Genomic DNA, 24,349 nt, shown 5'->3' with positions numbered 1-24,349 from the left:
TGTTTCCATCAAGTTATTTAAACTAAATAAATTGCAATGTCTTCGACATGTTTAAAGATGATTCAGTTATGTAACTAGAACAAATGGCGCTGGAGATAATATTTTTCTGCTTCCGTTCTTATCTCGCATGATTTTAGAACAAACTATATCTTATCTTCACAAATATCTTCTCTCTCGCTTTTCATTAAACAATTGATTTGACTAAATTATAATAATATCATTTATTATTATATGAAACTAGAACCAAAACTATATCAACTATAATAATATGTCAATATTCAAAATGGTATCTTGATTAAACACGCATCATTCTTCACATTTAACTTTTCCATAATATTTTAAGTCGGAACTTCTTTGATTTTTCCTTCCTATGTTTGCATCTTTAGCAAAAAGTTGACTCTTGATACCAAAGCAGAAAACGAAAATGGGAAGATGACGGTTTTGCTAAAAAGTAGCGAAAAAAATGTATTTCATTAAGTATAGTTATTTCTAAAATTTTAATGAAACTTTTAATCTCCTTCAAATCAAGAAAATTTTCAAGAATTAATTGGTCTGAATAATAAATTAAACCTGAAGAACTAGACTGACGCGAGTAGTTGGTTGATCCGCACTCGAGCTATTATTTAAAAGTTATATACTCTTTATTGAAAACAATATCATGTAACCCTCAGCAAATTATTTCTATATCATTATTACATAATTACGGAGAATACCTAAAATGAAGGCAAATCTCTTTGCATTCAAAGTCGTCCCAGAAGTGATCCATAGAATTTACTAGGAGCAACAGGTAAATGACCACTAGCCGTTGGCAAGACGGTTTTAAGTAGGTTATGGTAGAGCGTAGTTGGTGCCCTGGCGGAAAATTTTCCACCCGGCCGAGCCGAAAATGCTTCGTAAATTAACTCTCGGGGGGTGGGGGCACTCTCTTTAATTGGGTCGAAAGCGTGGATTTCCCAAATTGCTTAATTCCATTAGTCTCTGGGGGTGGAGGCGAGGTTCTTCGGTCGGAACTTCATTACGATTTTGTAATGGAGATGGGTTGGCACGGGCAGCGGTAGACGATATTGGAAAGGAATCGGTTTCGAGTTGAAGTAGATGATGAATGAAAGGTAGGTTAACATGCTTACCCCAATTAGAGGTGTACGGCTACCATCTCCTCGGAATCCAAAGGGTAATTATTGTGAGTAACACAAAAGCGTACTTACGGAATGAAGTTACCCTTGTTGCAAAATCTTCCAACACGCGTAGATACATTCAATGCAATCAAGAGAAATGTAATTGCTTCTTTATTAGTCACCGGTTCTGGACAGTGATGATGATTCTCCAACTCAATGCAAAGGGCGAAATTAACTTTTCTAATCCGAAATAGTCCGAATTTTGATGTCATACTTTCAATTATAAGTTTTCGTGATAATTTAAATGAGTATTGGTCTCTGACAAGTAATGTAATAGCAAGTTATAACTCAATCAATATAAGGACAAAATTTGTTGTTACATGTCGGGGTAAATCAACATTAACATCTTATAGTAACGCCATAATTTTAAACAGATAATTGTTAAACTTTGTCTATGCATAGATGAATATAAGGGACACGTTTTACTAATTGACACATTTATACAAAGAGGAATGGAAAAAAATTATTTTTAAACATTTTTTTACTGTTAATTTTCCTAGAATGTAAGTGTTTTAATTCAATTTCTCATCTCATTTAATGAAACTTTGTATCTAGGATTATATGAATAAGTTCAATATTTAGGAAATGCTTGTTGGGGACACACTGCATGCATAGAATATTATACAAAGGATACAGAAATTAAAACCATTTTATGTGTCTTTCAAATTCTATTCAATTTTCCTGTTTCAAATCTGTGAACCATTTAAAAATACTATAAAAGGTAATATATTACGTTTTTAATATAAAAAAGAATATATTTTCTTATAAATGTTAATAAGATGTTGAATATTTTGCAGAAACATTTAAAATCTATGTAAAAAAAAAATGCTATATTGACTTAGATACACTTATACTACATGCAACTACATAGAATAAAATACTCACCAAAAAAATCAGCCAAAAAGCTATCCAAATTCCAATCTGCGATTTAATGATTTCATTTTGACGAATATTCAGAATTTTAGCTTATATAAGAATTATTGTAGTATTTAAATTTATACTAATCTAATTTTCCTTCAAAAGTCATTTAATAGACTTCGAATTGAAATGCGAATTTTCCTAATGCTAAAACTTAAATGACTTTGCGAATGATTTCGAAAAAAACTTGATTCATTTTCAAAAAATCTTGTGATGACTTAGTTGATACTGGACCATTTAAGAGTGATCCAGCTTTTCGATGTCCCATTTTTTCAATTCCCTACTATTAGTTCATATTCTCCCTGTATATATTTATATATCTTGTTCAAATTTTCAATCGTTAATAAAATACTTTTTATTCATCCACTCAAGTTCAAATACATTTTTTTTAAACTTGTAGTGGATGACACTTGATGTTAATACATTTTTTCAAATATTAATTCATTAATTATTAAATTTTATACTTTAAATAGAGTTTTAGTAATTTGTAATGACAATTGAAATCAACAGAGAGTAGCTTAATCGATAAAATGCAAGGATTTCAGTTTTTTTTTACGTGAAGGTGAAGAATGCGAGTTCAATTCTTGCGAAAGTAGGAATTGACTTTATAAATTTTTTTTATATTACTTGTTTTCAATTTTTATCTCGAAGACAGTCGTAGAGCTGTTCTTTCATGCTAAATATATTTCGATCCGTTTTTTTTAATTCATCGTGTTTATTCTATAATATTTCCTTTCGAATTTTTATATAAAGGAAGCTAAAATTACTGTTGTTTATAATTCTGTTCAAATCTAGTATGCTCTTTTTCATTGAAGTATATCATTTCTTTATAAAAATTTGGATTTTTAAGAATCAACAAAGTAAGTTTTTTTCTTTTGCCTTACTTAGTGTCCAAACGAAATACTTGTTATATAAAGAAAATTACATTTAGGATATCGTTTTTATACAAGTTATAAATTGTTAGTTTATATTGTCCTATAATATCCAAATTCTTAATATTTTATGAAAAATTGCTGAAAAATTTCATTGAAAGTTTTTTTGATTTAGCTTATACAGTTGTTCATCCCTTAAGAAGTGATAACTTTGAACGTAATTACATTCGAATCTCTATTTAATAAACTCTCATTTTCCCACGTCATTATAAAGAAAATTCATTAAATAGAAACTATTTGTTCATATTGCACATGAAGTCATGGTAATCGATTCGATAGATTCTTTAGGAACTTCAACAAATAAGAAATCACAAAACGTTGCATAAAAATTGCAGGAAGTAATATTTATTGGAAAACCCCAATTACATGAAAATTATGTTTCGTAATACTGAGAATAAATAATATGCAATACTCATTATTAGATGGGTATCCATTAATTCATTTTCCAAATTCAAGTTCTACGGAAAATTGCGTTAAACAGAAAACTTTGTTAAATGAAAGTTTGTTGAACGAAGCCAATATTTGCATAGTTTTATTTCGGTGCATTGTCCGATCGCTTTGTTAATAGATCTTGCCGATGCCGCGGGATTTCATTAAATAAGCGAAAATATTTCCGAACAAAGGATAAAGCAGTTAGTAAATGGAGGCAATCGTGCGTGCTCTTGTAGGGATGCCGCCAGAGTTCCGCCAAATCTGCCGTGTTATTAAACATACGCCAGATGTCATTTTAATTAAGTTACCGAAACTTGGCGCACATTTACTATTAGATGATTGTAACCCAGCGCCTTTTTGGACTTTTTGTTCTAAATATTAAATTAACGACAAGCGAAGTATCATTCACAGGTAAAATGATTTTAGGAGAGACTTTACACAAGCTCTCAAAAATAGCACATTACGTAAGATTTTTCTTAAATTAAAACATCTCTCCCCTTCCTTCAGTTAAAAAGAAATTTCGGATACATTCATTTAAGCATTCAAAAGTAGCATTGTCTACTTTTGGTACCTTGGAATTAAATATCTTTAGAAAAAGAATATTATCTGTATTAAGAATAGGCTATTACGATCATAAATTTAAATTATCATTGTATCTATCTTGGAATCAAACATCTTGAAAAAAAAGTATTATTTATATTAAGAATAGGCTATTTCGATCATAAATTTAAATTATCTTTCTATGTGACTAACTATAGAAATAATTCTATTCAAGCTCTGTAGAGTGATTGATATCTCGAGATAAAAATTATTTATGCTTGTGGTTAATCCTTTGTATCTCAAAGGATAACTCCAAATTGTCCATCTGGGCTCATAAAATCAAAAATCGTAAAGTGGTTGAATACCAATCACTATATCATTTGAGTGTTTATGACAATATTTCCTATGCAATTTAACCCTTTCGCCGTCCTCTTCCGTCAGCGAAAATTTCTGTTTTACCTCGGTTTTTTTGCCGCATTAGAACGAACAAAAATAAAAACTCAAACAAATAAACATTTACAAAGCGTTTTAAACGTTTAAAAGTTTTAAAACGTAGAAGAACATTTGAAGGGCGCGTTACGACCGCCCTGCAAATGTTTCACGTAAACGCGCTAGACGTGTTACGGACGACGAAGAGGTTAATACTATTTTACTAACAATTTATAACTAAATGCACTACATTTATGACAGAAATCTTCTTCGATTTTATAGTACAAAATATATTTTAAATATAAGCATCCTATATTTAACTCCATTTGTAAACAAGTAATGATAGCAAAATTTTGAAAATTAAGAAAATGTTAACCTCTCAGTTAGAAAATATAGAGGCTTTTGTTTTAATCAATGATAAGAAAGAATTTTTACAAATTCTTACTAACAGGTTTGCTTAAGTCTGTAATCAATAATTACTGATGTAATATTCAGTCATCTACAATCAACGACTTTTATAGTATTTGTGTCTCGTTTAAATATGATCATATCCAAATTCACTCTGCTTTATGTTTAATGAAAACTTAGTCAGTCTGTCTTGCTAAAGTTTTATTTCAAATTACGTGGTGATTCTTTTTTACATACCCGATTTAATGCGAGGTGACAATAACCGTTTTAAATTTGTGAGGGAATTTCTTAGTATTTAATAACGTCTAAGTATAATTTCAATGAATGAGTCGTAAATGAGAAAGGAGTTAAAAACATGTAAAAGCCGTTTTGAAATAGAGGTTATATGTTGCTCCCTTTTTAGCCCTGTATCTTAAAAGATATGAATCTTGATAGCTTTCCTATAAATAACTTTACAAACTTTCTGTCTCTAAAATAACGATTTCTTTCAAGTTTGCTGGTTGGTAATAAAGCATCACAAAAGCTTTCATATGGTCTTTTTTGAAATGTACTGGCATTCCCCGCCCCCCAAAAAAAATCCAAGAACAAACAAATAATGGGAGAAAATCTAGTCTTTTCCCAAAATTCCAATCATGATTTCATTGTAATTTGCGACATAATTTCTAAATTAATTTTATATCAGTTCCCTTAGAGTAACTTTTCATTTCCCTATTTATATTCCAGAGATTGTAACGGGAGTTCTTTTTTTTTTTCCTCTCTAAAGATTCGAGGAATGAAACTTTGATTCCCCTCTCATGATTTCCGCTCGATTCCAGGAATCATGAAGGGAATCAAACATTAGGTAAATGAATAAATGTGGAAAAATAATAATCACCATAAAAATTCAATGACGTCATAATTACAATAGTGACAGTTCTTTTATTATTATTTTTTTTTCTCTTTCTCTGTCGGCCTAATTATGTTTGATGAGATCGAAATGAAACTCAGCCAATTTTATACCTATATTACAGCCATAAGAGAAACTGCCTACTGCTTTTTGCTTCGTCGGATTAAAAAGTAGAGATTCAGGGGCGGTCCTGCATTGAGTTTCTTCATTAAGAGAACGGCCAGATGCATAAATTTCTCCTCGGACAAAAAGTCACGTAAGAGTGAACTTCATTTTTGTTCCTTTGATGTTGCCAGTCGCTTTTTGCAAATGAGAATGAAAAGGCTCTCCATTAGAATGCAAAAAGCTGACAAGCATTCAGAATAGCAGAAAGAAAGGCTGTTTTTTTCCATTCGAGTCGCAAATGGACTGCATTTGATGAGGCACACTGGCGAAGAAAGAATTGCAAAAATTTTTGATGACAAAGAGGAGACAAATCTCCTTCTTCAAAGTTGCTGTTTGACTGGCCCTACGGCGGAGCGTTTTCCAGACTCATATTCTATGTGCGACACGCCTGAAGTGTCGGTTTAGGTTTTGGACGCTGAAGTAGTGATTTACAGAGGAGGAAGTAATCTGAAAGAACATGTTTTATCTCGCCAATAAGTAATGGTCCATTGCCAAAAGGACGTGACATTTTCTTTCTACATATTTTTAAAGTGATGATAAGAAAGTTAAAAGAAATTGGGCTCTAAGGAACTGTAAAATAATCAAAATGCATTCAAGTTTTTAAGGATGTAGTTTTGCAGGGAAATCACTTGCACATTTTCCCTTAGACTGTATAATATTTATTTTCCTTTTTTCGCCATCTAAACGTGTATCAAGAAAATAAAATGAAAAAGGGCTTTCAAAACTCTCCCTATTTTCTAATAATTCTAGGTCTATTTTGATTAAATTCATTTGCCTTTTTCTATGTAAATAATGAATAAATTTAAATTAAATATGAAATATTAATAAAATAGTGAATTGAAATAATGAATAAATTCTTAAGCAATTGCTTAAAATAGATGCGAATGTTTCTATTATTTCCAGAAAGGAAAAAATAGAAACATTGGAAACGATTGCTGGCAACGAAAATGGATCGAACTATTAAAATCAATTTGTTATATTATCCAGTTTTAAAGCTGTTCATTTTACGAAGAATTATTATTATGTGAAGAAATTTAAGCTTTTTCTCTTATTGAAAGGGATATAAGCGATTTACTAAAATTAGCCAGTAACTGGAGACATGAATTCCCTCACGCTGCCAGAGACATGCAGTTAAAATGACTCCACTGTTACTTTTCTTTTTTTGTTTTTTGTAAACAGCATTTGAATTTATTTTGGAAACACAATACATTTTGGAAATCATGTAGTTACCAAAACTATTAAAAATGTTAAATGTTATAATATTCAATCTTAGGTTAGAAAAGATGTCATAAGAAAAACCTAAACAATCTTTTAATAAGTATTTTCTTCGGTAAGATATTACGAAATTACACTAATGTTAATAACTGCTAGAATTACCAAACAAAATGAAGAATACAATATTTTAAAACATTATTTCAAGAATATTTCTTTATCCTTTCTGCACTATTCAAATTTAAAAGCAGTTTCAGAGACATGTTGTCAATGACTTCCTAAATAACATCAAAAATTTTGAAAAAGAATAACTCGGTTATACGCACATGTTGATACTTAAGCTTTTGTCCAAATACTGCTAAAAGAACAGCTTGAAAATACTGAGGAGAGGATTGTAATCTAGGACAAAATTCCACGTAATAATCAGAGCTAATGAATTACGCGAAGTCATTTTGACTCCCGTCTCTATTTAAAGGTAAACAAAATGCTATTTTTCATAGAAATTTTATATATTATGGATTCAAGATCTTCAACTAATAAAATCAGTTGATTAGATAAATTCAAAATTCGTCATAGAACTTATAATTCTTTAGATCTGCAAACAGGAAGTAATCATACATACTTAGAAACACTAATTGGAATACATATTTATCGCAGTCTGAATTGACACATTCATATCTGGTATATACGACTGTGAATTACGCTTGTCCCATGAAAAAGAACCTTTGTGTCTTCGATCCTTGACATAAACATGCTACAAAATTTCAAAACACAAAAGATTCTCTGTGGCAATATAGAGATATCTAAAGAAATATATTCTGCAAAGATCTAACTCGGAGCCCTAAAAGGGCCTTTATTAATAATAGACAAATCGCTTCTCAACATGGAAATTTTTATGTTAGTTACACCATCTTTTAACTTATGACTTTAGCCAAAATCAACGATTATTATCAACCTGTATCTTCAGTCGTCTAAAAAAAGATTGAAAACTTAAATTTCGAACCAGCAATTCAGTAATTCGAGTGAAACGTTTAGTTTAGTTTAGTTATATTAACGTCCCGTTTTTAAGGCAACACTAGGGCTATTTTGGGACGGATCTCGTAATTTTGAATTACGGTCAGATGACGAGGACGTCACATGAGCTGGCACCTTTCTCTCCAAATTTCCACAGCACACCAGTGGCAGGAAACATCAGTTGCAGTCACTCTCACTCATTCAGTTTCAGTATATTATATGCAATCTTCTGGAAGTGTAAACAGAAAGTTTTTTGGATGAGACTTTTATATGCCACAATTTTATTTATTTATTTATTTCACATTAAAAACCAAAGTAACTAAAGCGAATTAATTGATTTAGAGGCAAATGTAATGACATTAATATGCTTTTATTAATAAATAATTTCATCGATTCCTGGAATGGCAAATATTAAAAATGTAAAGCTTAAAAAATATTTCTTACCAGGTTTGTTCAGTGAAATGTCAGAAATTACTTTTACAGAAACCAAAACCTTCTTCGAAATATCCAGAATGTCATGGACAAGCAAAACGAAAATATACATTTAGCCCAGAGCTAAAGTTGTCTAATGTAAAAGAAACAGTTCAATAAACATGTTTTATCCTAATTTTGAATGATGCTGACATGTGCGTTAGTGAAACAGTTTGAGATGGATTATTATTGGAGTTAGAGAAACTGTTCTAAGATAATGGCACCACTACGAAGTTTTCAGTATTTAATCAGGAATCTTAAAAAATATCACACCTATATTTTGATAATATTGATGTTGAAATTCTTTCTCTTCAGAGAAAGAATCAAGCATTCATGATGAAGAGATGTTTGGGGTGGAAGGACAGAATTTCCCGATTTCACCCCTTTTGCAAGTACGTTTGTGAGTTATGCTTGAAAATCTGGCTTAACATTTCCACGTTCGATATTCTTTTATTTTTAAATTGCCTGATAACCTCGGAATTTTACAATATATATATATATATATATATATATAAAACTTTCCAAAAATCTGTTGTGTTTTTGGATTTTTTGCAATAAAATTTTAGGATTGTTGGTAAAACAACAAACGGCAGACATTATTGACCTGTTTTATCTGCAAATAATCACGGCATAAATAACTCAAGACAGGAAAACAAGGCTCGTAATTAAGAAGTGTTTCTTGGTTCGAAAATTAGTTACAGGAGTTTAATTGGAAAGGGGGTCCTCGGAAACCACCGGAGAACTGCGATGATTGCTGTCTGGAGAATTCATGAATCTCATTCAATTTATTCGCTCCCTTATTTTGTTCTTGGAGCCCAAGTTACCAATTAAGGGAGCGCTAAAACTCCCGGAATTACTTCCACACACAGCCGGGAATTTTAAAGAATTTTATAAAATTGATTGCGGCTCCTTAATAAAGAACGGAGGAAACTGGTTTGGGGTTTGAAATAAAGTTGTTTAAGTCTGAGGAGGGCATCCCTCCTTCTGTGATAATTTCGCCTTGAAAGGGTGAGTGAGAAGAAGTTCGACCTTTAGGCGATAAAAGCTTTAAGTAATTCTATATCCTGCAAGCACGGCTTTTATAGTAAGATTATCGATTCAAATATATTAACTGATTTTGTGATATTGACATCGTTAGAAGATGTGATTTCGAGATGTGGCATGGCTTTGCCTAGTTGAAAGAAATTATGTCATATTTCAATGTGCGTGAAAAAAAGAAGCGGAGATATATAACTTAGACGGATGAATTTTCTAATTATTTCCAACTAATAACTCCAAATCAGTAGGCTAGTTTCAAATTTTTAATGAAATTCATCAACAGGAACCTATGCTTTTTTGATAAAGTAATTGATTTTCTCCACTGTACTGTGTATTATGCATACATAAAAAATAACCCATACAATTATCCTTATAATACTGGCTAGGAAGGATAATGACAATATAAAGAGCATTTATATTAATTGGAGTTTTTGTTATAAAGATTTTAAAAAATTGTTTTCAATGCTATGCAGATTGCAAAAAAAAAAAAAAAAAAAAAAAAAAAATTCTTAAATTGACGTAAAATTCGTAATGTCCAGATAAGATTAAAAAAAAAAATTATAACTGGAAAATATCAAAATTAAGAAACCAAATAAAAGAAAAAGGTTTCTATCTATATTAATGAAATTTCCCGTATTTGTGAAGAATTTTTATGGTACAATGAATCTTGACTATAGATTGACTTCTCCCAATAGTCAATCTTGACTATTGAGAGAATCTTTTACAATTCTTTAATTTGAAAATCTTATATATTAAATGTTTTAGGAAATACATCTATTAGTACAAAGTTACCTTTTAGTAAAGGTTTCGTAATTTTTTTAATGTTTTATATTTTAATCATTATTAAAATATTCGTACAGAGTGAAAGTTCAAAACAAAAATGGGAATACTCAATTTTTTTAGATTACTCAGAATTTAATTTTACTCTGAATCAGTTATCAGATGGTACAAATAGCCCTCCCAAGCGATTTTAGTTTATTAGAATTGAAATATAAAATCAAACGATTTTATTTAAAAAAATTAAATTATGCATGACAGTCGTAAACGATGTTGTTTATCTTTACCATAGGGTTTGATAGTAAAATTTGTATTATTCTTTTTGATAAAAAAATATCCTTTGTTCTTCGTTGTTATGTACTATTTTATTTACCTTGTTTTTACAACAAATACTTATTTATTAACATTATTTATGTTTTTGGCTAAAAGCATTTTTGATGAAATCATAATATTTTCATTGTTATGGAGGAAGAAAAAAGTTGCGTGAAGAAGAACGAGGTAAGATTCTAAGTTTGAGAGATTGTGGTTTGTCTTCTGGAGAATTGTCAAAGATACTCAAAAAGTAACTTCTTGAAGAATCCTGACTATTATGCTATACAAAACAGATCTAATAGAAAACCGTCTCCATCTGGTTGATCAAAAAGAGCCATATTTAATCGAGCCCTTTCTCAACACCAGTCTTTTACTCAAATTAAAAAGGAATTGTGACTGTCTTGTTCGAGTAGAACTGTGTATAATATATTTTTAAAACCTTCACATGTAAAATATATCAAAATGATGAAACAACCTCTTAACAAAACTACCAAAGATTAATCGTGTAGAATGGCAAAACGGCATATTGTTCTTGGAAAAAAAATGGAATAAAATAATTTTCTCAGATGAAAAGAAATTTACGGATGAACATGACGGCTTCCGATATTATAGACGTGATTTACGCCGTGAAACAATGTTTTCTAAAAGCCAATTCGGTGATGATAATAATTTGGGGATGATTTGCTCGTAATGGAACAATTCCAAAACCTTTTTTGAAACCAAAAACTAGCTCTGAAGGATATCAAAATATGTTTGCTGAAAAATTATTACCAGACGCTCCTCTCATTAAAGTGAGCATTTTATTTTACGACAATATAATGCTTCTATTCGTGTATCATCATCTACAAAGGCATGGTTTCCAGCAAATGACGTAGAATTATTGGACAGTCCATCAAAAAAGCCAACATGAACTTCAGGGAAAATTTATGGGTGTAATGACTCTAATATATATGCAGGCTGGCGATGTAACGCCAATAAATAAAAGTTCAGTATGCGACTGAAAATTTAGGGAAAAAATATCGAAAAACCTTTAGAAAGACTTGTAGGTTCTATGACATCTCGAGTGAAAAATAGTATCCAAGAAATAGGCAAATTTCTAAATAATTAATTGTGTTGTGAGCCAAATTTGTAAATGCCTCATTTTATTTTCCAATTTTTCCTATTCTATAATAGTTAAGCCTGAGTAAAACTTTAATAAATTAAAATAAATTATCAATTAAAATAACTTCAAATATTTCATCTATTTGTATTCTTATTGTTTGAAAAATTATGATACATTATAACAAATAGTTTGAAATTTACAAATGTTTTTTTTTCATTGTGCCTATCTTTTTTTCTCTACAACTATATACTTTAAAGGAAAAGAGTCTGCACATCGCAGCGATATTTTGAAATTTTAATTCATTTAAAATTAAGCTGAATGAGGCGTTTTCTTGCGATAACTTCCCAAAATGTTATTGCCCATAAAAAATTTTTACACTGTTCCAAAATTTTAAAAATGTTTTTTAATAATGTCAAGTTAAAAATCGTAATAACATTTTTTTAAATATTTGCGATTTAAAAAAAAAATATATTTTTTGCCGAATTTCAAACAAAAAATTATATTATTGACCTGAAAATTAAAAGTTTTTAATTGTCTCATCGAATATTTAGTTACCTGACTTTCTTTCATTGTTAAGAGCTAAAGAAGAAGAATCCTGCTTAATATCTGCGTAATCGACAAAAGAAGAGAAATTGCAATAGCAAAATTTTAATGTCTGTCGATTTCCCGAAACTTTGGACATGAAATTATATCAAAATGATTTATCTAAAATTGGCGATCTGCAAGCCAAACCCTTTGACTTATTATTGCCAAATTTGGAATAGGAATGGGAACTTTGGAGGGTGAATCTGCGCAACTGAATGCGAGTGTTTTAATTTTAATTTGTTAAAAATTAGATTGAATTTTGGTGCTTTTCGGCGATTAATTCCGAAGATATTATTGCACAAAAAATTATAACCGTTTCAAAATTTTAAAAAAGGCCTTTTTAATGATAAAAATTTAAATATATGGAAAGCTTTCCTGATTTTTTACTTAATTTCTAACAATAGATTATACTGTTGCCTAGAAATTTAAATCGCTTTCATTGTTTCATCAAATATTCAATTGCGTGATTTTCTTACTATATTGAAATTTAAAGAAGAAGGATTCGGTTTAAAATCTGTGAAATGTTTGCAAAATGAATACAAATGTGAAGTTACTATAAAGCGAAAATTACAAGATGGATGATATAGACATTCTAACATTTCTAATGGCGCCAAGATGTCGCGGTCTTCATTACAAGGGTTAATGTACAAAATGAACAGAACATATGTAGGACAATATAAATAACATAGTTTTAATGGTTCACAATTTCACGGAATTATGTGCATGAAATTAGGTCTACGCAATTCCGTTGAAAATAAATATAAGTTATATGGCTAGCGAACGAGTTAGTCATCAAGCGCGACTAGTATTTCTATAAAGTAGACCCAAAAACATCTTAAAAATTTTTTTAACTATACAAAAGCGCTTTTGGTAATTGAATTCGTATTCAGTTCGAATTATAACTTTTTTTAAAGGGTATAATAATCAATTTCAAGTGATAATATTTTTAGAAATTCTAGTGGTTAAACACGTTTTCCTTATATCGTAACTAATTGAAGTTTGAAAATTATCACTCCAAAATGCATATTCCTACTTCCCAAAATGTCAAAATGGGCAGCTCTACATGCAGTGATCTAGGTTGCAGTCTTGTAGGTTGTCAACATGCAACCGCACCATTGTCATTAGTAGAAATCACGATTTTTGAAAGATTTCTAAAAAATTTATAACGGAAAAAATCCATTCGAGGTACAAATGTAATCATTTTCCTTTTTACTTGCACTAAGCCTACTGTAGTAAAGTCAAAGTACCTTTTTGAAAGGAAATTTAAGAAGTATATTTATCACGACTAGTTGAAAAGAGAAAAAATTACTATAAGCTTGAATAAAGTCAGTCATTTAAAAAAAACCATAAAAGTATTGAATACAAAATTATAATTGGCTAAAAAAATTATAATTTTTTAAATATTTTTTCTTTTAAATTTCATACATATATTTCATATGTATTTGATTTGAATCTGGCATTTTGGTGTTATTTAAATAAGTCTTTTTGAAATCAAAAGCTAAATTTATTTAGTTTTTTTCTGATTAGTCTGATCTAGGTCATCACTATTTTTTTTCAAATTTTTGACAGTTATCATGACTTTTGAAATTTCGTAAACAGCAATGCAACTTAGAATGTCGGCATTTGAAACATTGTATGGTTTTCTTCTTTTTAATCAAGGATAATAAATCCTATCACGATAACTTGGATTTGTAAAATTTTTTATGGCCATTAACAGTATGCTTTTCGATTTTAATAAGAAAATTAAAATGCAATTTAAATTTTTTTAAATATTTTAACATTCTCTTATCTAATAACTTTTGAGAGTTAAAAATTTTCTAGTACTAATAATTAACTTAATGGTATCATTAACTTTCCAGTGAGTATGCGAATGTGTGGAATACACTAGAGAAAAATTCCGTTTAAATATTATTATCACAAGTCGCTACAAAAACATGACTTTGGCTATTCTTGCAGCTTCATTCGACAAACTGATTTTCAAAACTCATTAATCCGACCCACCGGAATAGACACGGAAAAATTTGAATGACCGGACAGCCGCAACAGCAAAACTTGCGATAACTGTGATTGAGTCTTAAAGGCCATCACCGGCCACGGTACAACCCCTCCCTCAGAAAGTATGTCCCGTCATAGATGTGAGGACCCAGACCCCTACCTTTTCGTGTCCCCACGAGGGTGGCGAGCACCAACCACAATATCGACAGCTTCTCACCCTAAATTACGAGGTGCCCTCCCCCATCGTGAAACTGCTTTGAAATGAATGTGAGAATGACTTCTTCCTTTTCTTTCGTCTAAATTTGAGTCATTTTTTTTTATTGCTTATCCCTTGTTTTTCAATTGGAATATTGGCAATTTCATTTATTTTGTGTTCAAGTCATTCAGCTATTCTTCATATATTTATGTTTTTGTGAACTATAATTATGAGGTTTCCATTCATATGTAAATAAAAATTGTTTAAAATAATTGTACTTAATAAATTTTACCCAATTACGACTGATTTTTATAATAACTTATATTTTATAATAGAGTATCTGAAGTATACGCGCGACTTTTTATGACGATATTGAGTTCGCGCCCACTGGAAAGTTCTTTGCTAGTAAATAATGCAAATTTTAGCAAAGAGTAACCCGCTCTTCTTAATATTAATGGAAATTTGTTTCATATTCTTTCGAACAAAAATAACCCTTTGCATTTCCAATTTTCATAGAAAACAGAAAATTTCTGGAGACTAATCCAAGCTTTCATTAAGACTCCATCCTTTTTCTGCGTCGAAGCGGGGCGAAGGGTTTTTTTTTTTTATTATACGTATAAAGACCCACATATGCTCGACAATTTCTGTGTTAGAAGCAAATGTCCATTCTCGGCTAATATAAATAATCCTGGAGTGTTAGCTTTCCCATACACTTCAGCATAAGAATGATAACCTAATATCAAAACAGAATATGTCAATGAATTACCTATGCGGAAATCTACCAATAAAAATCCAAATTATTTTTCCGAGAAAGGCTTACCAGTGGTGTTATTTCATACAGTAACGTTGATATTTAAAGGCAATATTGTGAAAATGATCGTCTAAGTTAAATGACATTCACGTCAGCTTAAAATTCGAAAAATATACTTTCCAACCCAACTTTAGTTGCCCAATTTCTGACTTTCTCTTAAATAATGGAATCTAAAAGGAGTTCCGCTCAAACTCCCTCCCTCCTAAAACATAGGAGCTATTCTAAATGACAATTGTCATGACTGCACTTTGGAAATTATGGTTGAGTTCTAATAACCATTATCGACCCCAATACAACCTCTTCCGTAAGAGAAACGTTTCACACGAAAGTGAGAACCAGATAACTGGACCTTGTATCATTATCTTTCCCATCTGGAATTGGAACCAACTACCATGCCAGTTTCTTTTCCACATACATGGGATGTTCCTTTGTGGGGATCAAATTAAGAAAAGGAAATTCAAAATTGAAACGATTCTGTAGAAGTTGGTTATATATTTTTAACACAGGCATATCAGATGCTACATAGCACCAGAAATGGTAAATTAAACATCATATTTTATCTGGTTTTATTGTCTTTAGAATAATGGAAAATTTATTAAGATTACTTAAACCTTTTTCAAAATAATACGAAATATTCAGTTTCCTTTTTTTTCCATATTATTAAACAAAATCTTGAGAACTTACATCATGACAAAATACAGTTATCATATTAAATCTGTTATTAGTGGAAATGTGATGTAAATATCGTTTCAAAAAAAAGTAAAAAAATTCTCAAGTAAGAAACATTTGATAGAATACCAACAAACCCGCAGATAAATAGTTTTCTTAAAAAAAGGAAGAAATATAAATATATTACGTGAAAAATATTGATATACAAACTAATAGCAATTTAATATTACAGAAACAGGACAATCTCAGGCATTGCCCTCATCATCTGACTGTGGCTCAAAATCACGTGGTCTGTCCAAAAATAGAGATAGTGTGGCTTTTAAACGGAATGTTATTATAACTAAATTAAAACTAAGCTAGCTAGAGTGTGCAATAAAAAGATACTAAAATACTTTCTGAGGGTGTATTCTTCTTTTTTATTTTGTTAGTATTGTCTTTAAACACATAATTAAAATTAAAAATTTTGCAATAATTAGATACTGATGTTCGATACCAGTAGTTGTTATTTATATGCAAATGAAATGTCGTTATATTTGTGATTGGATATCTGCAAGTGAAATGCAATTACTTGTTCGGATGTCACAATGCGTCTTTCACTTTATTTAAACTTGATGTGGCCTGTACTTTTATTTATCAGGTTAGAGGGCCCGAAAGCGTTAATGCAGTTAGGTTGGGTCAGAATCCAATGAGAATTTCATGGCAACTGAGCTAAATTCTGCCTTCGCATGGAACTGTCTAATTGCTGTGGCTAATTTTCAAAATCAGAGAACTGGGGACGATTTGGCAAAATGCATGATGGGATTTGAAATCAGCGAATGGAATGCACGAGTTGGAAACTTAATGAAAAGGGGGAGGGAAGTTCGCTGCGTTCTTTCGGTCGAGCTAAAATTAGCAGCAGTGAATTAGGAACTCCTCATTTGGCCGTTGAGAATTGTTAATACGTGTATAAACAATATTTCAGGGGTTATTGCTATCTGGAACAAAGCCGGAATGACTTTTTTTTCTTCTTGAATAAGAGACATCAGAATTAGTGAAAATGTCTATTCAGTTTCTGTTCAAATTTCAATTCTGGGGGTTTCAAGTTTGATCGGAAGTAAAACGTGATTACATATTGTTCAATGTGCTGCTCAAGCATTTTTTCTCATTGATTTAAATGCATATGAAAGTGTAATTCGCAGCATTTATTAATATGATGAAATGCATGCACAGTCATCAAAATATATTGATGATAATGATATTTTAGCAAAGCAAAACATAAACCGAAGCCAAAATGTAATAGATAATTATTTTTAAATTTTGAATCAAGAGTTTAAAAAAAAGATTCAAGTATCTTCTTACAAAGAGGGACTTATTTTTTTTGTGTACTTAGAGATGAGGCAAGCGAAAATAAAGCAATCATCTAGGTGCTGTGAGCAAAAACATATTTGCTCAACTGAGGGAATGAATTCACTTCATTAATTGTAAACTTTAAGATAAATAATTAATAACATGCTATGTGTATAGCCCAAATCCAAACACTGAAATGTATATAAAAATTTAATTTGTAAAATGATTTAAAAAGAAATTAATTGATTTTCGTTAAATTCTATGCATTCTATGATTTTTTAAATTCTATATACTTTATTTCTTTTATGAAATTATTTAAAAATACGTGTATACGTAAAGTTTGGGATTCAGTTAATTTACAGCTTTAAATTTAAATAACTTTTGAGTCACAGTTAATAGATTGTACTTATTAAAAAATAATGTTGAAAACATTTCATAAATTTTCTTTTCAATGTGGGAAACTTCATAATCAATGCAACAGTGCAACCTAGTCAAGGAAGTACCAAGTAACAATTCATTCATTCATTTCTGCTTCTGCTTGTAAACTAACTCTTACTTGTAGTTCCAAGGATGAAAATCACATAAGTTAATATCTAAAATGGTCAATGCAATGTATTATAATAAAGATTTACTTATTGATATCCACTTGAAACTCACTCAGATTGGGACGAACGTTTATTTAAGGTAGGACACAATAAGAGCACTTTTTTAGAAATAATGTTGCATTTTCACTATATAATATAATAAAATGCAATCTTTGATTAAAAATTGTTTTTTGGAAAATATTCTGAACCTGGATTGGTTAAAAGAAATTTTGAAAAAAAAAATGGAAATGACAATAAACAATCTTTATTTATAATCTTGAAATGCATTCCTAGCGACATCTAATAAATAAAAGATTAATTAAAACTCCCACTCACTGATCACATTAATATTCTGAATGCTTGAATTTATTCTATATTCTAACTTATCAATAATAATCTGCATTTTTTAAATGATGAAAACTATCAATCGACCTACATTCTCTTCAAGACCTCAGAAATCATGATAGCAATTTAAGTCTGAAAAAGCGTTAGATTTCAAGACAAGATTAAAACTGTTTTTGAACGTACCTCAAAAAACATTTAAATAAAGGAAATTTAAAAAAAAACGGTAGAGATAAACTAACAGCAGAAAAGAATATTTTAGTGGATTCAATGAATATGTCGACATTTATTTGTATGATAACAAAAGAAAAGATGATATCTTCTGATTTTTATAACTTTTTTCATGTCACATTGCTTGTAAAATATCCGATATCTCTTCTTACCCCTCTTTTTCCAGGAGACACACCGTCCACGTGGATAGCAGCCGACTGAAGGGATGGATCGCCTCCTGTCGGGCTCCCTGGAAGAATCTCCTTCGAGCACTTTTCTCGCACCTGTAGCTGCAGAGGGCTATCCGATAGATAATGTATCTCTCTGCTCACTTGCTTAGAAGATATCAACAGGCATCTTCTACAAAGGGATTTTTCCCTCCCAAGTTATTTCTTGTACGGATCACCGTCTTCTGATTTTGTCTCCAGAAATCATCATGTAGTGAGACATCTGATTGTGTCTCCAGAAGTCTGGCACGAGTGCAGAGCATGAACTGAACCTTCAACACATTGTTATAATAGTTAGGGGGTTTCCATTTGTGTTGTTAACTAACACGTCAACAGCTCATTTTATATGCTTCTTTCAATAATATTTATTCAAAAGATTCGAAATGAAATTTTTTTAATGGCCAGCCAGCATCCAGGAACAGTCCTGATCTTGTTAAAATGCATAATGAAATGCATAATTAAAGCAATATATAGTGCATTTTGATGAAACGACGTACGGTACAAATTAACACATTAATACATGATTTCGCTAATTTGCTTTATGATATAATTTTATAATAAATGAATGAATTGCCGTAACTTTGTAGCACTTGTACAAACATGACTGCGGTGATTTTAGGAAAAAGAATATTCTTAGAGAAGATTTAGTAAACAGCATTTAGTAACAGCGATCCTTATTTTAATCCATAAAATAAAATAAAGTGATAAGAATTACATACAAATTATCCTGAATAGACATCTTTGCGCTCTACTGATTAGGCCTGTATATTATTATGAAATTAGGTATGTTCAAACTCTTTGATGTGATAAGATAAGAAAAATCGTAAAAATATAGGCTTGGATTTGTTTTACTTAAAACTATCAGTCCACATTGAATACAAGCGTAATCGATTCCCAAAAAATATTTCTCAGTTTAATGTTTCAGCCACTTGTTTTTAGATAACTGTAAACATTTTCAAAAAACTGGGGTTTGGCTCTTGCTTTAAACAAATTTTTCTTTATATCAAATTTAATGTTCTTGTTTTTCTACATTGAGACAATTTAAAAAATATATTGAAGATATTTTATTTGTAAGGTACTCTAACTGTGATTTATATTGGTTTCTTTAGGCGACTCAGAATAGAAATTAAATTGTATCTTGCCTTACAAATAGGTAAATTTGTATAGTGTAATTTATCAGTTTATTTATAGCTATTTAAATAAACTGAGAAATAAAAAAGAAAGGTCGCGGAATATAGAAAAAAACATATATAATGATGATGAAATGCTGCGAAATCTACATTTTTGTGGTATGGAAATCAAAAAACAGAAAAAAGAATTTTGCGAATGTCTACATAGGTATACATAGACAGTAATATAAAAATTTTATTGGCAGGTGTGCAGATTTTTCTGCATTTCGAAAGCCGGTAGATGAAGCAACACCCTAAATAGTGCCAGGTGTTGGTTTGTCTGTTCTAGGAATAGATGAAAACCGAATCGCCTGAAATTCTAGAATTGAAAGCTTGTCTATATTTCATGATGCATGAAGCTAAAACCTCATTGGTCACATATTAAGGATTTATTTATTCATAAATACAGCACAAAATTATGATTTATAGAACTATTTTAACAGAATAAATTCTTAGATTTTTCTATAATTGTTGCAAGACACGAAAAGCACTTTGAACGTAGTGATTTTAGAGCAAAATTTCTTAATTAAGATTAATAAATGTTAAAAATAAACGTTATTAAGGCAAATAATCGATAATTCTTGACAATGAGAAGAATAATAGTAGAGTATTATTTTTGTTCTACTGTTGAAAATTATATTTTCTAATGTGTAGATAAAGTACTTTTCATAAAAACTGTTAAACAAAGGAATGATATGCGAATTATGTTTTTGATATTTGTTCAAAATATGGACGAAAAATGCAGTGAGATATATAGAATTATGCTTGTAAAGAATTTATCTATGAAAAATTTTGTACATTCACACTATCTTTACTAGATGCTGCTGCATTTTTCTAATATTCGGCCTTAGTAAAAGTTTCTACTCTAAAGAGAATTATTTGGGAAATTAAATATGGGAAAAGAAAACAAGTTCAATCGTGATGTTGCATTGCTTTTTAATAATAAAATTTCCATTAGCATTTGCACTGTTTCAGAAAGGATTATTTTCGTTTAACTCGTTGATAAAGTTTTAATAGAAATAAATTTGCTTATAAAAAATGCTGAATTTTAAAATTTTACAAAAACCCTTAAATAATTCCTCTAAATCTTATTTGAAATGTATTTCGTGACATTCAAAGCACTCTACGTTTTTCGAGATGCCAGATTTAATAGTTAATTAAAACTATTAATTAAATTAATTCATTCAGCATTTCAAAAATTGTATTGAGCACACATTACTCAAAGTTAGCATTTGTTAATTAAATGATTCACGAAGTAAAAAAATTTGTGTTACGATAAAGATTAATATGCACCCTTTAGATATTTCTTTATCAAAGTAAAATTATTCTAACAAAATCAATCCGGTTTTATGTAGATAAAATTTGTCTAATGCAAAATCATTAATAAAGAAATGTTCGAAAATATTTTCTTTTTAAAGTACAGTTGAGCATTGGTATAGTGAATTGGTAAGAAAAATATTTAGAAGCTCTTTTTTATAAATATAATTTTTGTGTATGGAATTTGTGAAATAATATTTTTATGAGTTTTTATTTTAAGCAAAAATGCTAAATTTCTCTTCATTCGTGTTCACTTGAAAACTATGGAAATTATTGTATTCATTATGAAATTCCATTATAGCGATCCTGAAAGTGAATTCCTTTGAGCACAGCCCATTCATAGAAAAATTAGGAATGCATGCTTCTTTTGCGTCGATTACTAAATCTCTTTATCGAGAGAGAATAGAAGTATTTCATAGAGTGACTACAGAAGTCAGTATCAGGAGGCTAGAGAACATACTTCATAATCTGATAGTGTATCAGTTTGTTTTCCCCCATGGACAGATATCATTTAAAACAGAAATAAATTGTTGAGATATAAAATAAGCAATATTAAAAAAATGATCTATATTTCTGTAAAAGACTTGAGCACTGAAATTTTAGAAAATGTATTTTTTTGATGAGATATTTACTGAGCTTTGTCATAATCATCACCCCCAGGCCCCCAGAGAGACAATTGCACCTTAACTGAACTAAAATTGAGCGACAGCTGTTTCATAGCAAATAGATATTTTAGTGACACTTGTATAGACGTTTTTTGTAAGCGACGCTCAGAACTAAACTGTGTGTGCGATATCGACTTCCTCTTCACCGTGGACTTGTTTCGGCGGGAAGAAGTGCCGCCAAATCACTCGATGTGTGTTATTCTATGTTTGTAATAGATCGTGTATTTATTGTACACAGTTATTTGACAATGAAAACGTAGCGTCAATTTAACGCCCACCTACAAACATGATTGCTAATAAAGATATTTATGCGTAGAAGACCGTCTCTTCTTTCGTCTCATTTATTCAAAACTGATTGAATTGTTTAAACATCAATTGTTCTAACACCACAACAAATATGATTCCTATTCATTGTTCAAACAATTGTTCTAACACCACAACAAACATGATTCCTATTCATTGTTCAAACACCACCAACTTACCATCTATTGTAATTTCACGCGATTCACGTTCATTGTGATTTCACTTGAGAAAATTTACGCATTTGCTTCTCGCTCCCGTTTTAAGTACGCTTACGAGCAGCATATTTATGCGTAGAAGACCGTCTCTTCTTTCGTCTCTTTTATTCAAAACTGACTGAATTGTTTAAATGCCAATTCTAACACCACAACAAACATGACTCCTGTTCATTGTTCCAAGACCAGCAAATTACCATCTATTGTGATTTCACGCGATTCAAGCAGCATTTTTATGCGTAGAAGACCGTCTCTTCTTTCGTTTCATTTATACAAAACTGACTGAATTATTTAAACACCAATTGTTCAAGCACCACAACAAACATGATTCCCGTTCATTGTTCAATCACCACCAAATTACCATCTATTGTGATTTCACACCATTCACGTTCACTGTGATTATTGTGATTTCACGTGAGAAAATTTATGTATTTGCTTCTCGCTTTTATTTCAAGTACGCTTACTAGCAGCATATTAGTTCGTATCATCAATATTACTTCGTAGTAATGTGTGATAAATTCAAATACGGTTACATAAAGCATAACACTTATAAATACAAGGATATAGATAAAAAAATGTATCGTTCATTTTCATTTATTTATTCACTTGGTCCAAACTCATTGTAAACCTAAAGCTTTCAGGTTGGAAGCTCGTTTTCTTCTCATTCAAATCAATAATATCACGCATGTTCTTTTACTAAACTTTTTCAAATTTTAGTTTATTTCAAAATATACAGCAATATACTTTTTATTACATTAAAACATTTATAATGTAATTCTAAATTCAAATATGGTTACAACAATTTTAAGAGCAGACATAAAAAAAAATGGTTTAAAATTCTAACGTAATATGGGAATTAGAAAATTACTGTAAGATAAATTTTTACTGTTGCATCTAACATGAATTAAGTAATAAACAAAAGAAGACTCTCTTATGAAAATCAAGGATAATATCCACAAGCAAAACAGAGATCACACTTTTAAAACACAATTCATTCTACCTTATTAGTGAAAAAAAGAAATGAAAACTTATTTAAGTCCATTATTATTTTAGTCATTGTTAACTGTTGTCACCTTTTGCAATGGTAATATTTTTATGCTACCCTATTTAAAACAGTTTTTTTTTTTTTTGAAACAGCTTACTTTTTTTTTCTGAATAAATTTAAATGATTGACAATTCTTTCATGTTGTAATCACACTTTTTTTTCTTTTTGAATGATTATGAGAATTACTCCCTTTCAATATTTTTCTTTTCCGTTGAAATGTATTTCGAAAAAAAAATGCATCATTAAAAAAACATTAATTACTTGAGTCCAAAAAAAAAAGGAATCATTATCAAACTATTTTGGAATTTTCTAATCCAAGTTTGATGAGAAAGAAACAATAAAGATTCGATCCATTTTTGATATAAATGAAGGTTTGGTTCATCAACTTTTCGCCTCTTTTGATTGTAGGAAAGCAATTAAACGGGAAAATGAATAATAAATAAATACACGTTAAGAGAAGTCTTGATTTATTTTTTGCTTTTCGTAAATTTTTGTAGAGTTAAATAATTTTTATCTTTTCTTCATTATCTTACATCTTTTCCGAACACTTAGTAACTTTTAGAATTTTTTTTTTATAACAATAGATGTCAATAGAGGCAGTTGATATTTTTACATGCACATCTCCTTTGATAGTGCAGAAAAACAAAAATAAAATTTAAGGCAAGAAAACTGCATTAAAATGTTGAGAAAACAACGTTTGGTAAAAATATAAAAGAATTTATAAAAATATTTACTAACTTGTTTTCTTCTCTCAAGACACACATTTAAAATATTTGTAAACGAAATGATTGATTGATCAGCTTCGATAGTAGGTTGATCGAATTTTAGAGATGGGCCAAACATGAATAGGGTGTCCAACAATCCGAGCAGAATTGCTAATAA

At 30.1% G+C, this 24,349-nt stretch overlaps 1 protein-coding gene across 1 annotated transcript in view; it reads left to right on the top strand.

Annotated features, from left to right (window-relative positions):
* LOC129967019 (hemicentin-1-like) overlaps positions 1 to 22,193 on the top strand; it is a 500,464-nt gene extending 478,271 nt beyond the window's left edge. Inside the window, exon 15 of the mRNA XM_056081650.1 lies at positions 18,717 to 22,193. The gene's annotated coding sequence lies outside the window, so the exon portion shown is untranslated. The remainder of the gene's footprint in view (positions 1 to 18,716) is intronic.
* The last annotated feature ends 2,156 nt before the right edge of the window (positions 22,194 to 24,349 follow it).

This window comes from Argiope bruennichi, chromosome 4, assembly GCF_947563725.1.
Source record: "Argiope bruennichi chromosome 4, qqArgBrue1.1, whole genome shotgun sequence".
NCBI lineage: Eukaryota > Metazoa > Arthropoda > Arachnida > Araneae > Araneidae > Argiope > Argiope bruennichi.
This window is presented reverse-complemented; position numbering and strand designations above follow the sequence as displayed.